Below are 18,110 nucleotides of genomic sequence, written 5' to 3'. Positions count from 1 at the left end.
TGAGAGCTGGGTTTGACTCCCATCTCCCCATTGTCTGTACATACAGCCATGTATAACACACAGATGTCCCTGGTGCATTCATCCTGCCCATCACCAAAACCCCCAGATTAAAAATCTATAGCTCATTAAAGAAGAAGGGAGGAGTATTTTGCCTTAGAAATATTACTGTCTGTCAAGATTGTTTTGCTGCAGAGCAGAGACTTATCTCTAAAACCTGCACACAATTACTTCTCAATGATTTTATCCTGGCTCATTAGGAGAGCAGCTACCACTGAGACTTAAGAGTAATCAGGCAGCTGTACCAGTGACACAGCTACCATGCATCTTGGGATGGCACATCAGCATTAACTGGACTGAAATTAGAAATTGTAAATGAGATCAAAGCCAGATAACACAAAGCTTGCAAAATGTGTCCATGACGTTGTATGTTATACGAACACCAACTGCTGACCTGCTGGAATTTTGTTGCTGTTTGCTTTGCATATTTTATTGGAAAAAATTGTTGGACACTGTTTAGAACAGAACACTTTAAAATTTTGCATTTGGAGTTTGCTTTATAAAGGATCATAAAGAGTTATAGATTTGCTGAAAGCATCTGGAGTCCCTTGCTTTTCTTTTACCCTGTTCAGAGCAAGTCATGACTTTCCACTCACCCATGAGAATTTGGGTTCACACAGTTGGCCTAAGAAACAAGCAGGATTTTGGAATTTCTGGTGAGATAAAGCAACTGCATACCCATAACTTATAGCTAGGGATATAAAGCAATTCTTAGAAATGTGTCCTTAGAGAAAGTTAATTTAATATGTGAACTGTGTTTTCCAGTTCATGTCACCTCAGGCTTGTGTATGAATATGTGAAAAACTCACCAAAACACACACAAAAAGCCACACAAAACTGAGAGCAAGCTCACAAATGGGGAGAAATTGGTTGAAGGTCATTACCCTATGTCTTAAAAAATCAAAGAGCAAATCCTTGGAAAGAAATTAAAGGTTTTAGGCAAGGCCTTCTTTTTCATTATGCCACATTTTGAATCTTTCATTTTCTTACTCTGTCCCTGGGAGAAGCAGAAGCATCTTTTAAAAGACTTTTAGGAAGAAAAATCCACAAATACATTAGGTTCTGATAAACACAGAAGGAAAAAATGCAATAATTAGAAGATATGAATTAAACAAGCCATCATATCACTTCCTTTTTATTTATAAAGAAAACAGTCATAATTCTGTCCTTCAGTGACTCAAACTGTAAATCAAAAAGCTATGAGCAAACCCATGCAATTACACTTGTTACTTTTATTAGACACACAATTAATCTGCTTGGTCATGTAGAATATACTAACTACACACTGAAAGATGGTGAATTTTGACACTGCTTCAAACACCAGAAAGCAAATAGTTGTAATAAATGTTATTCCCTATACATTATTTATTATACAAAAGTATCTGCAATGCCATCAAAGTTTCTGCAGATTTAAAACAATTAATTACTAAACCCCATATTTTATATTAGCAAAAATGATTTTTTTTCTGCTATAATGAGGTGACTAATGGATGGGGGGGGGAAAGTAGTTTTCCTTACAAACAATTCATGTCTGTTGCTAACATGGGGAGGAATAAACATAATGATGCTCTGAAAGCAGTTGAGACTGGTGAACAGAAGTTCTGCTTAAAAATGTCAGAGCACAGCTGTGCAGATTTTCCCTCCTCCATTTCACATTGCCTCCTAACAAGTGCAACAATGAAATCCTTATATTTGTATAAAGTTCATGTAAGTTCTTAATTGCCAAGGATTTTATGTATTTTGTAATGCAGAGAGCTGGAGGGACTAAAGTGAAAACTTCTCACCTTCTGAAGCCATCCCAAATAGCTTTGTGCCATTTGATATTGTCATGATCATTCCTGAGCTATGTGGTGACATGATGGGGCAGGGGACAGGGTGCCTTCATTGCAAGGCACCAGTGGCTTCAGCTGCCTCAGCTGAAGGAAAACAAACTGTCTTTGTTTTATTGGTGGCTTATATATATTCCTATGTGGTATTTTAAAGACCATATTATACTATATTTTATTGTATTGACTGTTACAGAATACTGCATTCTTAGACTGGTATTAGCAATGCATTCAATGGAGAGTTTACAGTTTCTCTCCTGAGTCTTTATACAATTTAAAATGTTAGAGTGGAATGCAAAATAAAGCAATGATAGACCTTTCCTGTAATTTGGTTCATTGTTCATATTTTTATATAGAACAATGAGATTTTACTCAGCAAGCATTATTACATTTTGACTTGGAAATACTTAAAATTATGTATATTTGAAAATGGCATTTAAAATTTCTTTTCAGTTGGGAAACTATACTTCTGACAGTAGAGACTACCCAGGATAGTAGCAGGCAATATATTCCAAATGGAGAGGCAGCTGTAAATGTTTTATCTCTCTTCCCACTTTGAGTGCTTTCCTCCCTGGCACTGTAAAGCTCTGCTGACTTGACGGGGCTACTGAGAGTCAGAATCTCTGACTGCAGATATATTACTGCACTCACAGCTTGAACACCTCTCTAGGGTAGAATTTCAGTAGTACAGAAGGGTTTCAGTTCTTTTTCCTATCTTATCTGTTAAAGAAGGTGTGTCAGGAAAGATAATATACTTAGATAAAAGAAACTAAAACATTCTTGTGGCCTTTATTTTCCAGTCCTTATAGACACAGCTTTTCCTACAGTGCAACTCAACTTCTGGATTCTTTCTTACATAAATTCATGCTGTATTTTTGTTTCTTATATCTGTTTGATGGACTTTCTTGAGGACCACAGAGTGATTTTGAGGACCTATGCAAATGAAAATGCTCCCTTCAAATAATTTTTCTGCATTGATTCAGAACTGAACTTTGTAATATCCACCCTGTCTAAAAGCACTAAGGAGGAAGATCAATTAAAATCTCTGGAGGTTAGAAGTAGATACAATTTTTTATTTTTTTTTTCACAAAAATAACACACAAAATATCAGAATGTGTTAAAAATCACAGTGGTAGAATACAAAGAAAAATAAAGGGATTAAATTTCTGTTGGAAAAACTGAGAGGTACTCACTTGGAAAAGGAAATACATGTCCAGAAAAAAATAAAGAAAAAACCACAAGCAGAAGAAAAGCAAAGAGAAGGTTCCATATGCCTCTTTATAAAAAATAGAAGCTGACCTGTTTTGATCTGAGAATAAACATTGCCTTTCAAATTCCAGAGGTTTGAAGGACCTGTCCTCCTTATTCCAAATGACATTGGTACATTTAAGAACTCAATAACACAACTGACAAAAAGGTGCAGGTTGCATACTTTAAGTTAGGAATTGAATTAATGTAGGCTGATGTTTATTATGACTGCCAACTTAAGAAAATCCTCTTGTAGGCATCTCAAATTTTATTTGTTCCTTTAATGTTGTTCCATGGTGGTGAAAGTCTTCCAGTCCAAACTTACCTCGTTGATTGGCATGTTCAAGGCCATATATGATTAAAAGGAAATAACATCTCCCTGTTAGGAGTCAAATTCTTCCTCACACAGAAAAAGACACAGAAAAACCTTGCCCTCTAGTGGCTGGTAAGCTGGGAAACAGCCATAAATCAAATTTTCACTAATTAGTATCCATCCAGGTCAGTTTTGCTTGTATCTTGAATCATTTAGCTGGTTTGAATAACTGAAATCTTCCTTGCCTTCAGATCTGAAAGAAGAAAGGGAACCACGAGGTCACCTGGTATTGGAACTCATTTTTTGTTGGAAGGAAAAGAAAAAGTGTGGATAGAGTACTTGAAATTAAATGGTAATTAGGTTTTGGAACAAGCTGAAGCTGGTTGCACTTGTAGCCATCAGAATAATAGGAATATCTTGCTGCAATGTGTAGCAGTTTTACTTTTCCAATCTTTTCTTCTGGAAAGGCAGAAGGCAGATATAATTCCATAGACAGCATAATCCACTTTGCAATTAGTAAGGAATATCTGACTCTGATGTAAATCTATTGTCTTCCATTTAAAACTAAATTGCTTAATAAATAAAATAAAGCAGCATTAATAGAGAGCCATTTAAAGAAGGCTAGTCCAGCATTTACAGAAGTAACTCATCCTCTGGGTGTGCAATCTGTGTATATCAGGGCAGGAATTGGGAACTGCTCGTTTCTGCTTTTTGCACTACTGCAATCCATTGGATTTAGAAATGGTTACTCTGCATTGGCCCAGTTTAAAAGGATAATTAGGGCATGGAAGACACCTTTCAAACAGAAGAATTAGAACCAAGCATAAGATTGGGAAGGATCATGGCTAATGACATTCCAGAAAGCACAGAACGAAGAATCTGGCCTGTAATGTGTCTATTATTCAAATAAATATCTATTACTATATTGACTTCACAGCTGTTCAACTGTGTGTCAAACAGGGGATTTATCTCTTGTGAGAACAAGGTTTTCACTTTTTTGTTCACTGTGGAGTGGATTATGCCAGAACAGTGTCCCTGCATGTTACTGAACAGCCCATATGGGTCAGCAGGAATCCAACTTTGGGCTGTCGTGGGAGACAGTCTGTTAGTTTATTTTTCCAAAGAATGCATAATTGGTCTTTCATTGGCCAAATCTTCTTTGCCTTACTCAGAAAATTCACTTCCATAAAGTTTAATGGAACTAACCTTAATAAAGCAATACTTTCCATATTGGATTGGAAAGCACCCAAGCTTTATTTTTCCTGGTTTCACGAAGACTGAAACAAGAAAGAAAGATTACAGTTATTTTTCCAACATATCTCTTACTTGAAAAAGCAATCACACATTCTCCTTTTGGAATACAATTTTTTTTATTAGCTCATGCAAATTGTACACTGATTTTCAGAAGAGAGCTAACCACTGCTGTCAGTTGTTGCTATGTAAATAAAACAGTCAATTAAATGACAATTGCTTTAGACTGTAATCAAAATCTCTGACATGTTATAACGCATCAAATGGTAAATATGCAAAGTTTTTTGGGTTTGGAATCTGATTCCACTCCCTTAATTAGAAACATCTCAGACTCGTTAATTTTTCCTGACTTTTTGCCCAGTTTAATCTTTTCCTTTCTCATTCTATAGTAAAGATCCTTTAGTGCTGACTACGAGTTACTGGGGAATCCCATGTACCCAATAATATCAGTGCTTAATAAATTGGATTATTTTTATTGGGTAGCCTGAAATTTGACAGAATATTGCAATTTACAATTCCATAGTAAATAAATTATTCAAGGCAGAATGCTCAACAGACATAAATAATTTACAGCCTGAAAATGGTGTGATAGGCAATCTCTAATGGAAAAAAAATTAAACATTGCAGTATATCTTCAATACTTAATCATGGTGTACTTAAGAAATCAAGGACTGTTATTAAACTATGCCCATAAATGTTATTCTCACAGCAATTTATTTTGTTTTTCAAAAGATAGTAAACCTAATAAATTACTTCTGTGGATCTTGAGAGAATTCTGGTGTTTAGAAATTAGGAAATATATTACCTATTACAGAAAGAAGTTGCAAATTTATAAGTTATTAAGTTCCATTTAAATCACAAAAAGATAAATATAAGAAAGTGAGAAATATAGCACTGAGAATATATGACTGGGTATTTTCATGACCTTTGAACCTCACAGTAGTTTTTCTGAACCTCTAAAGATTTTATATACATTTAATGTAAGATGGTATTTCTAGTAAGAAAACACATAAATGTAATTGTCCAACAATAGAATATACATTGTGCAAATTTAAAACAAAAGTGTTTAAACAGATGTGTTAGGAAAAAATTGTCTATATGCATGGCAAATGATAATATTAGCAGGAAATGAATTGAATGGAATTTTAAGAAGGAATAATTTTGACCAATATCAAAATTGTAGCTCATATGCAGGTGGAAAAGTGCATTGGGTTCCACTGTGAGAAGATGTAATTAAAGTTGTACATCCTCATTGCAGGAGTTAAGCAATCTGTGATCAAAGAAATGAAGCTTAACATGGTCCATTTTTAAGATATGGAAATGTAGATTTTTTTTCCCCAAAGACTCTTTCAAGGCTCCTTAACTGTAACAGAAGTTCAAGGAGTTTCCTATTGCTGATAACTCTGTTCCCTCCAGTAACAAAGGCTTTAACCATTGCCACACAGGAGATGTTGTGGTTTACATCTGTAAACTTGGGAAATTGCAGAGAAATCTCAGTATCTGACATCATTCTTTCAAGCTGTCTACAGCTCAAAAGTTATTTTCCAGTGTATCAGTTCTGATAAACACTTATTTTTTTCCTCTTTGAATTTTATGTGCAACCAGCTAAAGAGATAAAACCTAATGTGGATGATGGGAACAGCTAAAAGAGGAGATGAAATATTCTCCCAAATACCTCACCCACTCTTAGATTCCTTCCATAGAAACCAGTCCACAACACAAATATACAGGTATGGAAATTCCTTATTTAGATAATCTGAAAAAAAAACCCCAAAAAAAACCCCCAAGCAAAACAACAAAAGTATAACCAGGAAAATAAAATACCTACACCAAGGAAAGCTCAAAAAAAAAAAAAAATAAGATCAAGAAAAACCTGTACATTCCTAATTATATAATAAAGAAACAATGCAAATTATTCAAGGGGCAAGCAACACTAATTACAGCTGTGGGAAGCAGTTCTCTCATCTGTAGTGTAAAACAGAAACCTTGCCCTCTCTTCCACCCTGCTCCACAAATCTATGGCATTAAGAATCTAAAACTCTAGCTGAAAAAATTGCATTCTAGAAGTCAACAACAACAAAAAAATTCTGATCATTTCCTATTGCTAGTTCAGACATCCCCTGGTGTGTTACTTGTGTGAATTCCATTCTAAAGACTGTCATCATTCCCATATGCATTGGAGAAAATTTAAATGTGTAAACTGAGATTAAACTCAACTACAGAGTCCAGCCTCTAAAAGTTTCATGCTCAAACATTGCACTCATAACTCAGTGCTCAAGCTTCTAAACGTATTTTATGATCTGTACCCAGAATAAAAACTGGCTGTTGGACCTAACAACAAATCATCTCTGATCTCACCAGTAAAACTTGTCCAGGAGACTCTGGAGGTCAAAGTTGGAATGCTGCGATGCCCAGGAATTGTGATTATTTTGTTTGCTCAAGCAGCAACAGCTGAGCACGAGCCAGGCAAGGGCCCCTGGTGGCTTGTAAAGATGGGTTGATGTCACTGTGTACCCCAGGGAGGGCTCGATTCCACCAGGCTCTGCCAGACTCTGATTTGATGGAGAATGTCTTTGATGAGTGCTGCTGGAGATGCCTCAAGGCAGAGGGTGTTCCTGAGTGTGGCAGTTTCCAAAAGGGATAAACATAAAGGAAGAAGTTTTCTGTCACAATTACATTTTTCATGCAGATTAATAAATTTCCCATGTAGTCTGTGAAACTTGTGACTTGGGTGCAAAGATTAGAAAATACTGGAAAACACTGATAAACAGAATATTGGAAGAATCTTGTGAGCACCTGAAAGGTGAAGTTAGTACAAATACAACTCCATACAAATGTTTTGATATGCAAATATTGTTAAAGGAGAGATCCTTTCCCACAAATACCTCTTCCGTATTTCACGTTTTTTTATAAGAAGGATTCATCTCCAAATACTCTTAGAAGTAGCTGTTTTAATTTTTTAAATTATTTTTTAAATTATTGCCCCAAAGGATGTTTAAGTTCTTTCCAGCATTCATATCAACTAGTTGGAATCAGAGAAGTACTCAAAAACCTTAAGCAAAACTATAAGAATATACTAATAATGAATATATTTGGAAAGAGAAGGACCTTTTTGATGTGAGGAATTAGCAAATTAAATAAAAGTTTACTAGCCATGGAATGACCACACCACAAAAGACTTTAGAAATGAGAATTTTGATTCTCATAGTAAATTATCAGTAAAAGTAAGAGCCCCCTTAAAATCAAAGAAATTTTTATCTTTTCTCAGTTGAATCATTTTCAGAAGCCTGTCCCATCTATATACTGCCTTTGGCAAGATTGGAGTTAAAATCTAATGCCAAAGCCTTGTGGAGGCAACAGTAATCCAGAACACAAATTCTGGTGTCAGAAATACCAGTAGTAAAATGATGAATAACTCGATGAAAACAGTGTAAAACTGCCTTTTTTTTTTTTTTTTTTTTAGAAGACCAAATGTCCAGTTCTGGTACTGAAATTTCATCTCCAACACATTTCTCTATGAAGGGAGAAGGAAATGGGATTCAGTGGTTTGCCCTAATACGTGCTTCTAAATTCCTAATGGCAAAGGATTTTCTGATATTCCAATTACTGTTTACTGTGACTGCTTATTTTGTTTTGTTTTGGTATTTTGTGATATGTGTGAATTTTAACCTTTTTAGAGATTTAAAACAGAATGAATGGGGAAGAAATTGAACTGCCTCTCCTACATTTTTCACTTTTCCCACTTCACACTCCTTTTGTAACAGTGCCTGTTTAGATATTGTCAGATGATGTAAAAAAAATTTTTAAAAACGACTATTCCATTTAATCCACTTAATGTAAACAATTTTTAAATTACAGATTTCTATCAAAACCTTTAGTCCTCTCTTCTAACCTCAGGTATTTGTAACACCACAAAATTATATTTGGATGAATGTATCTGAAATACAAGCTTCAGCAACTCCTTAAAAGTTAAAGTGTCCAGTTCTATCTTTTGATTTTCCTTGTTGCCTAATGGGGTAAATTTTACTTTGGATGTCCAAATAACATTCTAAGGGGTTTTTTGTTTGTTTTTTTTGGTGAAGTTTTTTTGTTTGGCTTTTTTTTGGTGTGTGTGTGTGTCATTCTAGGAATTAGCTGTTGTGTCAAGGGGAGTTGTACTGAATAGCAAAAAAAAGCCCTTTAAGTAGCTTGAAAAAGATGTAGTGCAGCACTGCATATTTCTAATACCTGTAGAACTTGGCTGCAAGCTTTGCCAGTCTGGATTCTGAATTTACAGAGCACAGCTGCTGCATGTTGCAGCCTCTCAGAATTTTTTGCATCCTGAACAGCTTTTCCCTGCTCAGTGCCCAGTCACTGCTCCTGTCTGGAGAGCTTAGCTCTGCAAAAAAATCACATCTCCAATATTGCCTTTCACAAAGGTGTCAGTGAAGATTCAAAATAACAAGAAAAACATTTGGTTCTTCCTTACCTGGTCACTCACAAATGATTGGTTTATACTCTTCTTTTGTTTCATATAATTAGATCCAAATCCAAAATCTGTAATAGAAGTGGAAATATTCCAAGACATTGTTGGTTGAAGTAACCTTTCAACAGACACAAGTAAGCACCAAACCTCATAACTTTGAAAAAAAATCTGATTTTCTCAGAGTGTAGACCCTGTCCATTAATCCTCTTTTAGTAAGTCCAGCTATTTGTGCCAGAATAAGATAATACACAGCAGAATATTTGATAACCATCAGAGGCACAGTAATAATTCAGTACTTTTGAGCAGCTTTTGGAGGCATAAAAGTCAACTTATCTTTCCATGCTAAGCCTCTGTTACACACTCAGGAAATACATGAGATGTAAATTAAGGTGAGTGACAACTTTTCACGGACAAAAAGAGAGAAGAAACCACTTGAGTGCCCAGTAGCCAATAAATCACCACAGTCCAGAATTTGCCATGTTTTATTCTTCTTGAATATTAACAGAGGTGGCTGGAAAAAACTCCTTTCAGGAAAGTTTTACCTATGCTGCTGATTTAATCAAGATATTCTACAGTGGAGTTTCCTTTTCATTGTTTTTGTTTTCATGGAGGTAAGGTGAGTAAACTTCTTAACTTAATGGTCTTCTGTCAAATTTGTAGTTCTCCTTAAAATAATTAACAGAAAACCCACACACTCACATGAAAATATCAGATCTGTTCTTAGGTATTTCAAGGGTAAAAATAATTTAAATAAAATGTAAAAATATGAAGAGGAGATATTATCATAAAATCAAACTGTTGGTCAAACTAGGAATATATTTTCTCAGTACTCTTGATCCATTTCAAGAAGCACATGGTAAAGTTTTCTGCACTCTTCTTAAACTAATACTATTTCGGAGACTTATTCAAATATTTTATCTACTATAATTTACTCTCCCACTAATGCATAAAGATTTGTCAAGTTTTCCATTGGATTCAGAAATAGGAACATGTTCTTTAAAGGCACTAGAAAGCAGAATTTTTTGTGCAATACTTTCAAATTCAAGTTGGAAAGATTTAAAGGTGTTTCTTTTTCTGCCAATGGTATTTTTCTAGGTAAAGTAAACACAGTTTGCATGAACTAAAGAGGTAATAGAACAGATAATGACACTTTCTGCTTTGAATTAAATCCAACCATTTCAGTACGGCGAAATTATCATTGCCTTCAATGACTCAACTCATTTGTGTCTGGAATTTCAGAGCAGTGATTTAAAGTTTTAAATTTCATAAGGTCTACAATTATAGCTAAAATTCAATTGCCTATAGTCTTTCAATGATAAAAAAGAACAGTCCCACTTAATTCTCTATTAGCTAATATAAATTGTCTGGAATAAACATGAAGCCAGCTATCAATGCATTTTAACCACACTTTGAGTTTTACAGCAGCACTTACAAAAATATCTTTTTTCTGATAGTTTGGCTACATACTTCACAATTTATTTCTTTTTTATAGTAATACAATGTTTCTCTTCTTGGGCTAATCTTGCACATTTTACTACCTGGAACAGATGTGTTGAAAAGCTTAAAAGGACAGAAATACCTTTTTAGTGCATTCAAGTGTTCATTTTATAAATGCAGGGTAGAAAATTCCTTGTCCCATTTTAGCAGCTCACTTATATGGTGCAGCCAGACCACTGCAAAGACCTCCTCTCAAAATTCATTTGAGAATCCTTCAATCCTTTTGCATCATGGAATATTCAGGATCTCTCTATATATGAGTTTCTCTGTTTACATCACCCTGCTCACACAGAAACAAACGAACTCTTGGAATTGCACAAATTGAATTTTAATTAAGGGGAGTGAGGATAACTTTAAAGACACTTAAATCAGATTCAGAAATCAAAACAGTCTATTTTTAGCCACATGATATATTCATAAAGCTATGTTCCTGAGGTTTTTTAGGATGTCAATATTACAAACAAAATAAATTAAGATACTCATAAGAAAAGACAGAGATGAAAAGGCTGAGTCATTTTAGGTGTGTTTAAAAACATATCGCTATAACTACTGTTTATTAATATTTCCATTTTTGCTAATAAATTATCTCCAATTCTTTCTGAAGCCCATGTGAGTGACTCTTGGCTGTACATGTCCCTCTAGTGGCACCACGTATGTAACAGAGAGTCATGAAAGCTTAGTCCTTAGCAGTTAAAATCTACCCATTAAACAAGCATAACAGTACTGAGCTTTAAACTCATTTCATGGTCCCAGTAACAGTTAAGATTGTGTTCACATTATTCACATCATGCATCTTTAAGATTAATTTGTTTCCCTGAAAAATTAGCTTGGTTGATATTGCTTAGTATTTGGAACAAAGTGTGTCAGGTTACTTTTAGTTCTAAAATATTAGGAAGGTAAGGACTCTGTTCTCACCTGTTTTTTGGCTTCTGGTTATAAAATAATTTTAAATGGTTTTGTATTTAGTATTTTGAAAACTGCTTGTTTAAAGAAGTCAGAAGTAATAGATTTTTTTAAAGGCATGTCAGCGGCAATATTTTATTTCACCTTTCTCATCTCCATGAGAACAACATTTGCCCTTAGGGCAAAACCCATTAACTTCTGCCTACTGTTAACTTTCAATATAGCATTAAGTAAACATTTCAGAATTAACAGCAATCTACCTTGAAAAGATGTTTTCCAAAATCAGGCTTAGATATTAACAGCATCTGTGCCAAGATATTTAAAATTCTTGCTTGAGTTATTATGAGTGACTGATTATCCCATGATCAGCAGTTCAAACAGATTTGCTCTCTTTCAAAGACTCTTTTTCTCTTAGAAGCAGCTACATTTTGAAATTGAAATGTCTAGTTTATACTTATTTAATTGCTGTTTTTTGCCTTTTAGTTCCAGTGATTATGGATGTCTTTCAAATTCTGGAATTAAATAAACATCAAAGATCAAAAGATGAGGTTATTCTTAGTGTGTAATGCTAAATAATAATGTAAGATTTTAGCTACTTCTTCAGTTGCTAGGTTGCCAGATGCAACACCTACCCTTTATTATTGTAGTTTTCTCCTATTACATCAGCAGATGATGACTACAGTAAGTATATTTAGTCATTTTTATTTACAGAAATATCTTATTCTTAACAGAAATAATGTTGGCATCCAGGCAGACACTTAAAAAGGCTTTTTTTAGAGGCCATTGTAATTTATGTTCATTCTTACGTGATTATTAACAGTAATTATTAACAAAGCTGACAAAGTGTTTAAGGCAATCCAAATTAATAGATTTCAGGAACCAAAGTGGAACAATTTCTGTGTTGAACATATGAGGTTTGGGGGACAGTTTCAATAATCTTTTAAAGATCAAATAATCTTTTTCAAGCTCAACTGTCCTACTGGAACACTGCCAGTTTTCACTAAATTCAGTGGACAGGATGATCACAACTGATGCTTTGTTGAGAATTGTGGATTGGAGATAAAAGGTACAGAAAAAAATGTTGACAAAGAACATGTTCCTCAAAGCCTGTGAAGAAAATTGTTTACCCCCAGTCCCTCTGAGCCCTGACAGGATATTTTCAAATAGCCCATGGACATTGGTGATTTTTATATAGCTTCCACAGCACCACAGTAAATTATACTGTGGATAAACCCTGGTGAATAGAAGCAACCATCCATCTAGGAAAGAGGTGTTCAAGTCCTGTTCCACATTATTAGAAAACACTGCAAGGATTAGGAAGAGGCAGGCAGATGAAGTTGTGGCAGGGAAGGATCTTGGCAATGTCAGGCAGAAGTTCTTAAGTTCTTAGGAAATAATGAATCACAGCAAAGATGAAGCCACAGACATCTGTGTAGAGACAATCATTGGAAGCAGGGAAGTTTCAAAGTTTGAAGTAATCCCTCCAAGGGGTTGGTAGCACAAAATTGTCATACATACCTTAGATTTTAATGTATTAATAGTAGTAGTATTATTGACTTCTTCACTATAAGATAACTAAGCCCTCTCACCTAAATTTTTAATAGAAGATGCATTTTCTTGATTGACTTCCTCTTAGATCTGTGACTTTAAAAGAATGTGGTTTAGTTTAGGGGGTTTGTCCTCTATAATGATATACTATGTGATAAATTTCACCCCATTTGTACCAGATTTAACAGCAGGGTAATTGGTTTTTTTGTTATTTCTGCTCCAATTTATCTCTGACTGTCATGTAAACCTGAACAGACCTAACCAATAATATATTACAATGGAAAGTGGCATCTCCTTTTTATTCAGAGCAATCCTCCTGTTCCAAAGACCCCTTACAGATCTGTCCTTTTAATTTGGTGGAAATTGAAGGAAGCAAAGCTGCAATCTGACACTGTACCACAGAGAGCTGATCAGTGTGGGTCAAATCAGAAAACATAGTCATTTCTTTCTCATTTACCAAAGTTTTAGTTAAAATCACAATGGCTTTGGCATTGAAAAACTCTGGAAGGTCTTTTGTTTCTTACTTCCCAGCAGTAATGTGCCCCATTTTTCCTTAATGTTGTGTGTGATCGGTCAAGCAAGAAATATATTCCAAAACTGTATTCTCACAGGAAAAAAAAAGTACTTAGAGGAAAGGTTATAGCAAGATGGATGGGAAGAGAGACACTCACAGTCCAGGAAAGGGATCAGACCTTTTTTAAACTTTCTGACCTTTGGTCACTACCTGTTTTATCCATTCCTGACAATTGCAGCCTACATGATCTCTTCAGCTACCTGTGATTATCGTTGACTTCAGTGACAGTGTCACAGCAAAGGGTCAGGACAGAATCGAGTTTGTCTTCCTGAAACCCACACAGCAAGTAATGCTGGCAATACTTTGCTGTCTCACTTGATTTTAGAGTCCTGAACACTCTAATCCTGTGCATTGAAATAGGCAGAGATCAGGCACTAAACCATATAAACTTATACTAGCAAAATAATAAATTTACAATGCTTATTTACACGACTAATGCTTAAATTTTTATTTGTAATGGTTTAGTCCTTGTCTCTTTGACTAAAATTATTTTTTTAAAGTAAAAATGGAATTTCCAAGGTTTTATAAAATAGACTTGCAGGCACATAGCAACATTCTTTAATTCCCTTAATTTTTTATCATGAACAGCATTTGGAACCTCATCCTTGTACGTATATGCTGATCACAATGTCCCAACTCAGCATCTAATAATGGAAATACCACATTTATAAAAATGATAAGAATGCAAAAAGCTGGGAAATTCACATACAAAATTATGGAGGTAGCTAAACTTTGAGGATGTTCCTTCAGTAGTACATATCAGTATCCAATTTGTTATCAAAGTTATCATCTCTAAAATCTAAAAGCCTTTAAACACACATAAATAAGGATTTAATGGTCTGTCTGAAGGAATAAACCCATGTCTCCTTACAGTTATGTGCAAAATTCTCTAGGAAATCCAAATGCATTCCTCAAATATCCAATAAATGAGTTGTCCTTGATGGTGGAAGCCAATGTGATGTCTAAGCAAGGAGGTCTTGTCTTCTGACACAAATGAATATTTAAGGGCAAAGTAAAGGCTGCCTGAGAGATCCAAATTTACTGAAGTTTCAGTGATTGGCTACTTCATATATGTCAGTGTGAGCGTGTGCCAAGGACAGATGTTTTCAGACCCTGGATAGTCTATTTGATGCTGATAGTTTTCCCAAATTAGTTATAATATTTGGCGTAGAATTTAGTACCAAATGGTTGCAGCAGATTAGTTAGGTGGTGTGATGAAGGACCTTTGCATATAACTGAAAATAATTTGATTTATCATTTCTGTGAGTTCAGATTATATCACCTATGCTGACACAATCTTCCCCCCATGCCTCACACATGATGTAGTTATTACATCCTTTACCAGTTTTATTTGAGAATTGGTTCTTGTGGAGGAGGTCAGATCAGCTGGTGCAGAAATGGATGTATCACACCACACCAGTTGGTAAAATCATGCAAATATGTACAGGAGTCACTGATCCACCACAACATTAATCTGTGGTAATGACAACACATCTGCTCAGGTGCCTGAAGCAATTCCTGCATCAAGCTGAAGTTGGATAAGGGCAAAATGATCCATCTTTATAAGCCTGGTTGTTTGCCTTTATTGTTATTTGTACTGAGCCAGCGTCAACGTTTTCTCATTTTCATGTACAAGGCAGAAATACCAAAAGGGAAAAACAGTCAGAGAGATTTGAATTTTTAAGTACATACAGTAGTAGTTCAAGTAAAAGTGTATATAGCCACAGGGTTTGATTTCAGAAGCAATATCTACTAAATGTGAATATGTTTCCATTTTTCTAAAGTATTATAAATCTCAAGTAGGGCATTTAGATACAGAGAGCTCCAATTTGTCCATAGCTAATGCCATACAAAAGCAAAACTCCAGTTTTATCAAAACGTATAAGAGGAATTAATATTTTTGAACTCACTTTTGGTTTCACCATTTATATGGATATGGTATAAGTTTTAAGTTCTTGCCTCCTCACAAAAGGGTCCAAATTTAAGTCTCATTTAAAGCTGTAAATATGGGAGGGTGTGTTAAGCTTTAGCAATAATATTTCAATGGAAACCTCAAATCTATAATTATAAGCCCAGTAATTAAAACTGGGCCTATAATCTTTTTAGTGTCACCCAAAATGTTAACAGCATTATCATTTCACTGTCAGTCATGGTTATATTCACTATCACTTCTAATGGCAAAAAAAAAATCATACTGCAATCATTAAATGGAACATCCATGTTCTCAGAACCTAAGAGGATTTAGGTGCTGAATTTTCTAATTTGCAGAAGATAAGGAGTTAGAATACAGCCTTGCTTGTGCCCTGACTTCACCATCCCCATACCAAAGGGACCTTTTGGATAGAATGACTAGAATCTGGTTCACTCTCTAGTAACTACTAGGCTTTTGCCTCCTTTTTTTCCAGAACATTTTGTTTATTTTATAATTTTGAGACCCAGCTCAATTTGCAATCACTCAGCTGGAATTATTTAATTTAGTGAGATGGATAAAACATTTCTATAAAAAGTTTACTTGTTTTGGACTTCAAAGTTTGATTGGTCTGTAATTCTGGTCTCTTTTGCACTTCAATTCAGATGCTACACATGCACATCTACATCTCTGAAAATACCTCTGCCAACACCATGAGGAAAAGTTTGGCTCTTCACTCTCAATGAGGCCAAAATATTTACTTTTTGTGGTCTAGATGTTCCAATCCTCTCCTTCAGGATCTGTGATTTAATTAATTCTTCTGTTTTTATCTGGAATCCCTTTGCTCTGCCACAGCAAGATTACACTCACTAAATTTAAATATTGAAAATATTCTCTGCCAAGCAATTTGTTATTCTTGAAAGATTTCCAGGACAATTTTATTAATATTAAACCTCTTGCAAAACATGAACTTCTTAGATTGTATCTACTGCTTGGCCTATTTATCCAAATAATCAGATTTATTTGAAGAAACTGCAAGTGAAAAGTATGGAAACTAACTTGTCTGTAACACTGCTTTAGAACTTGGATAAATTGTTTATTTTATAAATTAATATGGAAAGGTAAAAGGAAATAATGGAATTGAAGTGTTGTCATATGGGTATTTCTGTAACATCAATCTGTAAACTTTGAAAAATGCCTAAAATTTTTTGTACATTATATAATCTTGTAATCTTTTTTTTGTGAAAAAATAATTTGAGGCAGTTCTAAGCCTGTGCATGTAACGAGATGGGGATGAAACCATACTGCACTTTTTATGAGTAATTTCCCCAAAATGTGGTTTAGTCTAATTGGTTCATTTTTGCTTAATTAAATTGCACTGTGCAGTGTCAGAATTAGTGTGCTCACTAATAGGTCAGAAGAGGTGCAAACCATACACAAGCCAACTGAAAAGAAAAATGTAATCTAGGAAGAGAAATTAAATAATTAACAGGCAACACTTGGCCAATGACTTTCCTATATGTGAAGGAATCATTGCGTACAAGTGTTCTGCAGCACTGTAAATTCATAACTAAAGTGTTGATGTTGTTCTATAATTCAAATAATATTGTAAATTCAGAATTCAATTAGGTATTTAGCCTACTTTTGGTATTCTTATCTTTCTAGAAGAATTGTTGGGATAGTAAATTTTCTTTATGACTCTCATACCTTTCTTTTTCTTTATTTTTTTCTGTATCCATTTTTCTGTTTTGAGATAAGCCTCAAAAGTTATTAAACTTATACTTTGCTTCCCTTGATGTGTGATAGAAAATTATCAAAATCTGCAAATACTTAAAAGCACTTCATGTGAATTGCTGCACATACCATGAGCATATTTGGGGACTATTGTAGGAGGAAGAAATATTGATAACAATCTGGTGTCAGCCTGTCATTAAACACACTAAAAATAAAGATGTTGATAAAGTAAAAGGCCTGCTCATTCAAACAACAACAACAAAAAAGTGTACAATTCTACAGACACAAGAATATAATGTATAACAAAATGGAATTCACTTTCGATGTTATGGGAAAATGTCATTTATCACTGAAAGAAAGAGATACTATTGGAAGGCTCATTTCTGGTTACACTGCCAAATCAGCAGTGTGTTCTATTCACTAAAAAAGCTCTTGCCTCAGACTCCAAGAGATCAATAATACATTGTGTTTTCCTTAGTATACAGGTTGTAGTTAAAGTCAGCAACTGTGAGTGCTACTCTTTAAAAAATCCTAATGCAGGTGTCTTGGTCCAAACATCACAGCATTTTTAACATCAGCAAATCCTAATGAGTGCTGCATGGAAAAGGTATTTTAAGTTTAGTGTAAACCTGTTCTTGGTCAGTGTCCTAATTAAAATGTTTGCTTTGATCTCATTAAAACACAGACAGCAAAGAGTGATGGTTCAAAGGACTAATACACAATACAACATTATGAGAAATGTAAATGAAAACTTAACGGCTTTTGGCTTTTGGGTTTTTTTGAGA

This window comes from Molothrus ater, chromosome 2 (assembly GCF_012460135.2).
Source record: "Molothrus ater isolate BHLD 08-10-18 breed brown headed cowbird chromosome 2, BPBGC_Mater_1.1, whole genome shotgun sequence".
Classification (NCBI taxonomy): Eukaryota; Metazoa; Chordata; class Aves; order Passeriformes; family Icteridae; genus Molothrus; species Molothrus ater.
The sequence above is the reverse complement of the archived record's forward strand: the minus strand, read 5'-3'. Positions refer to the sequence as shown.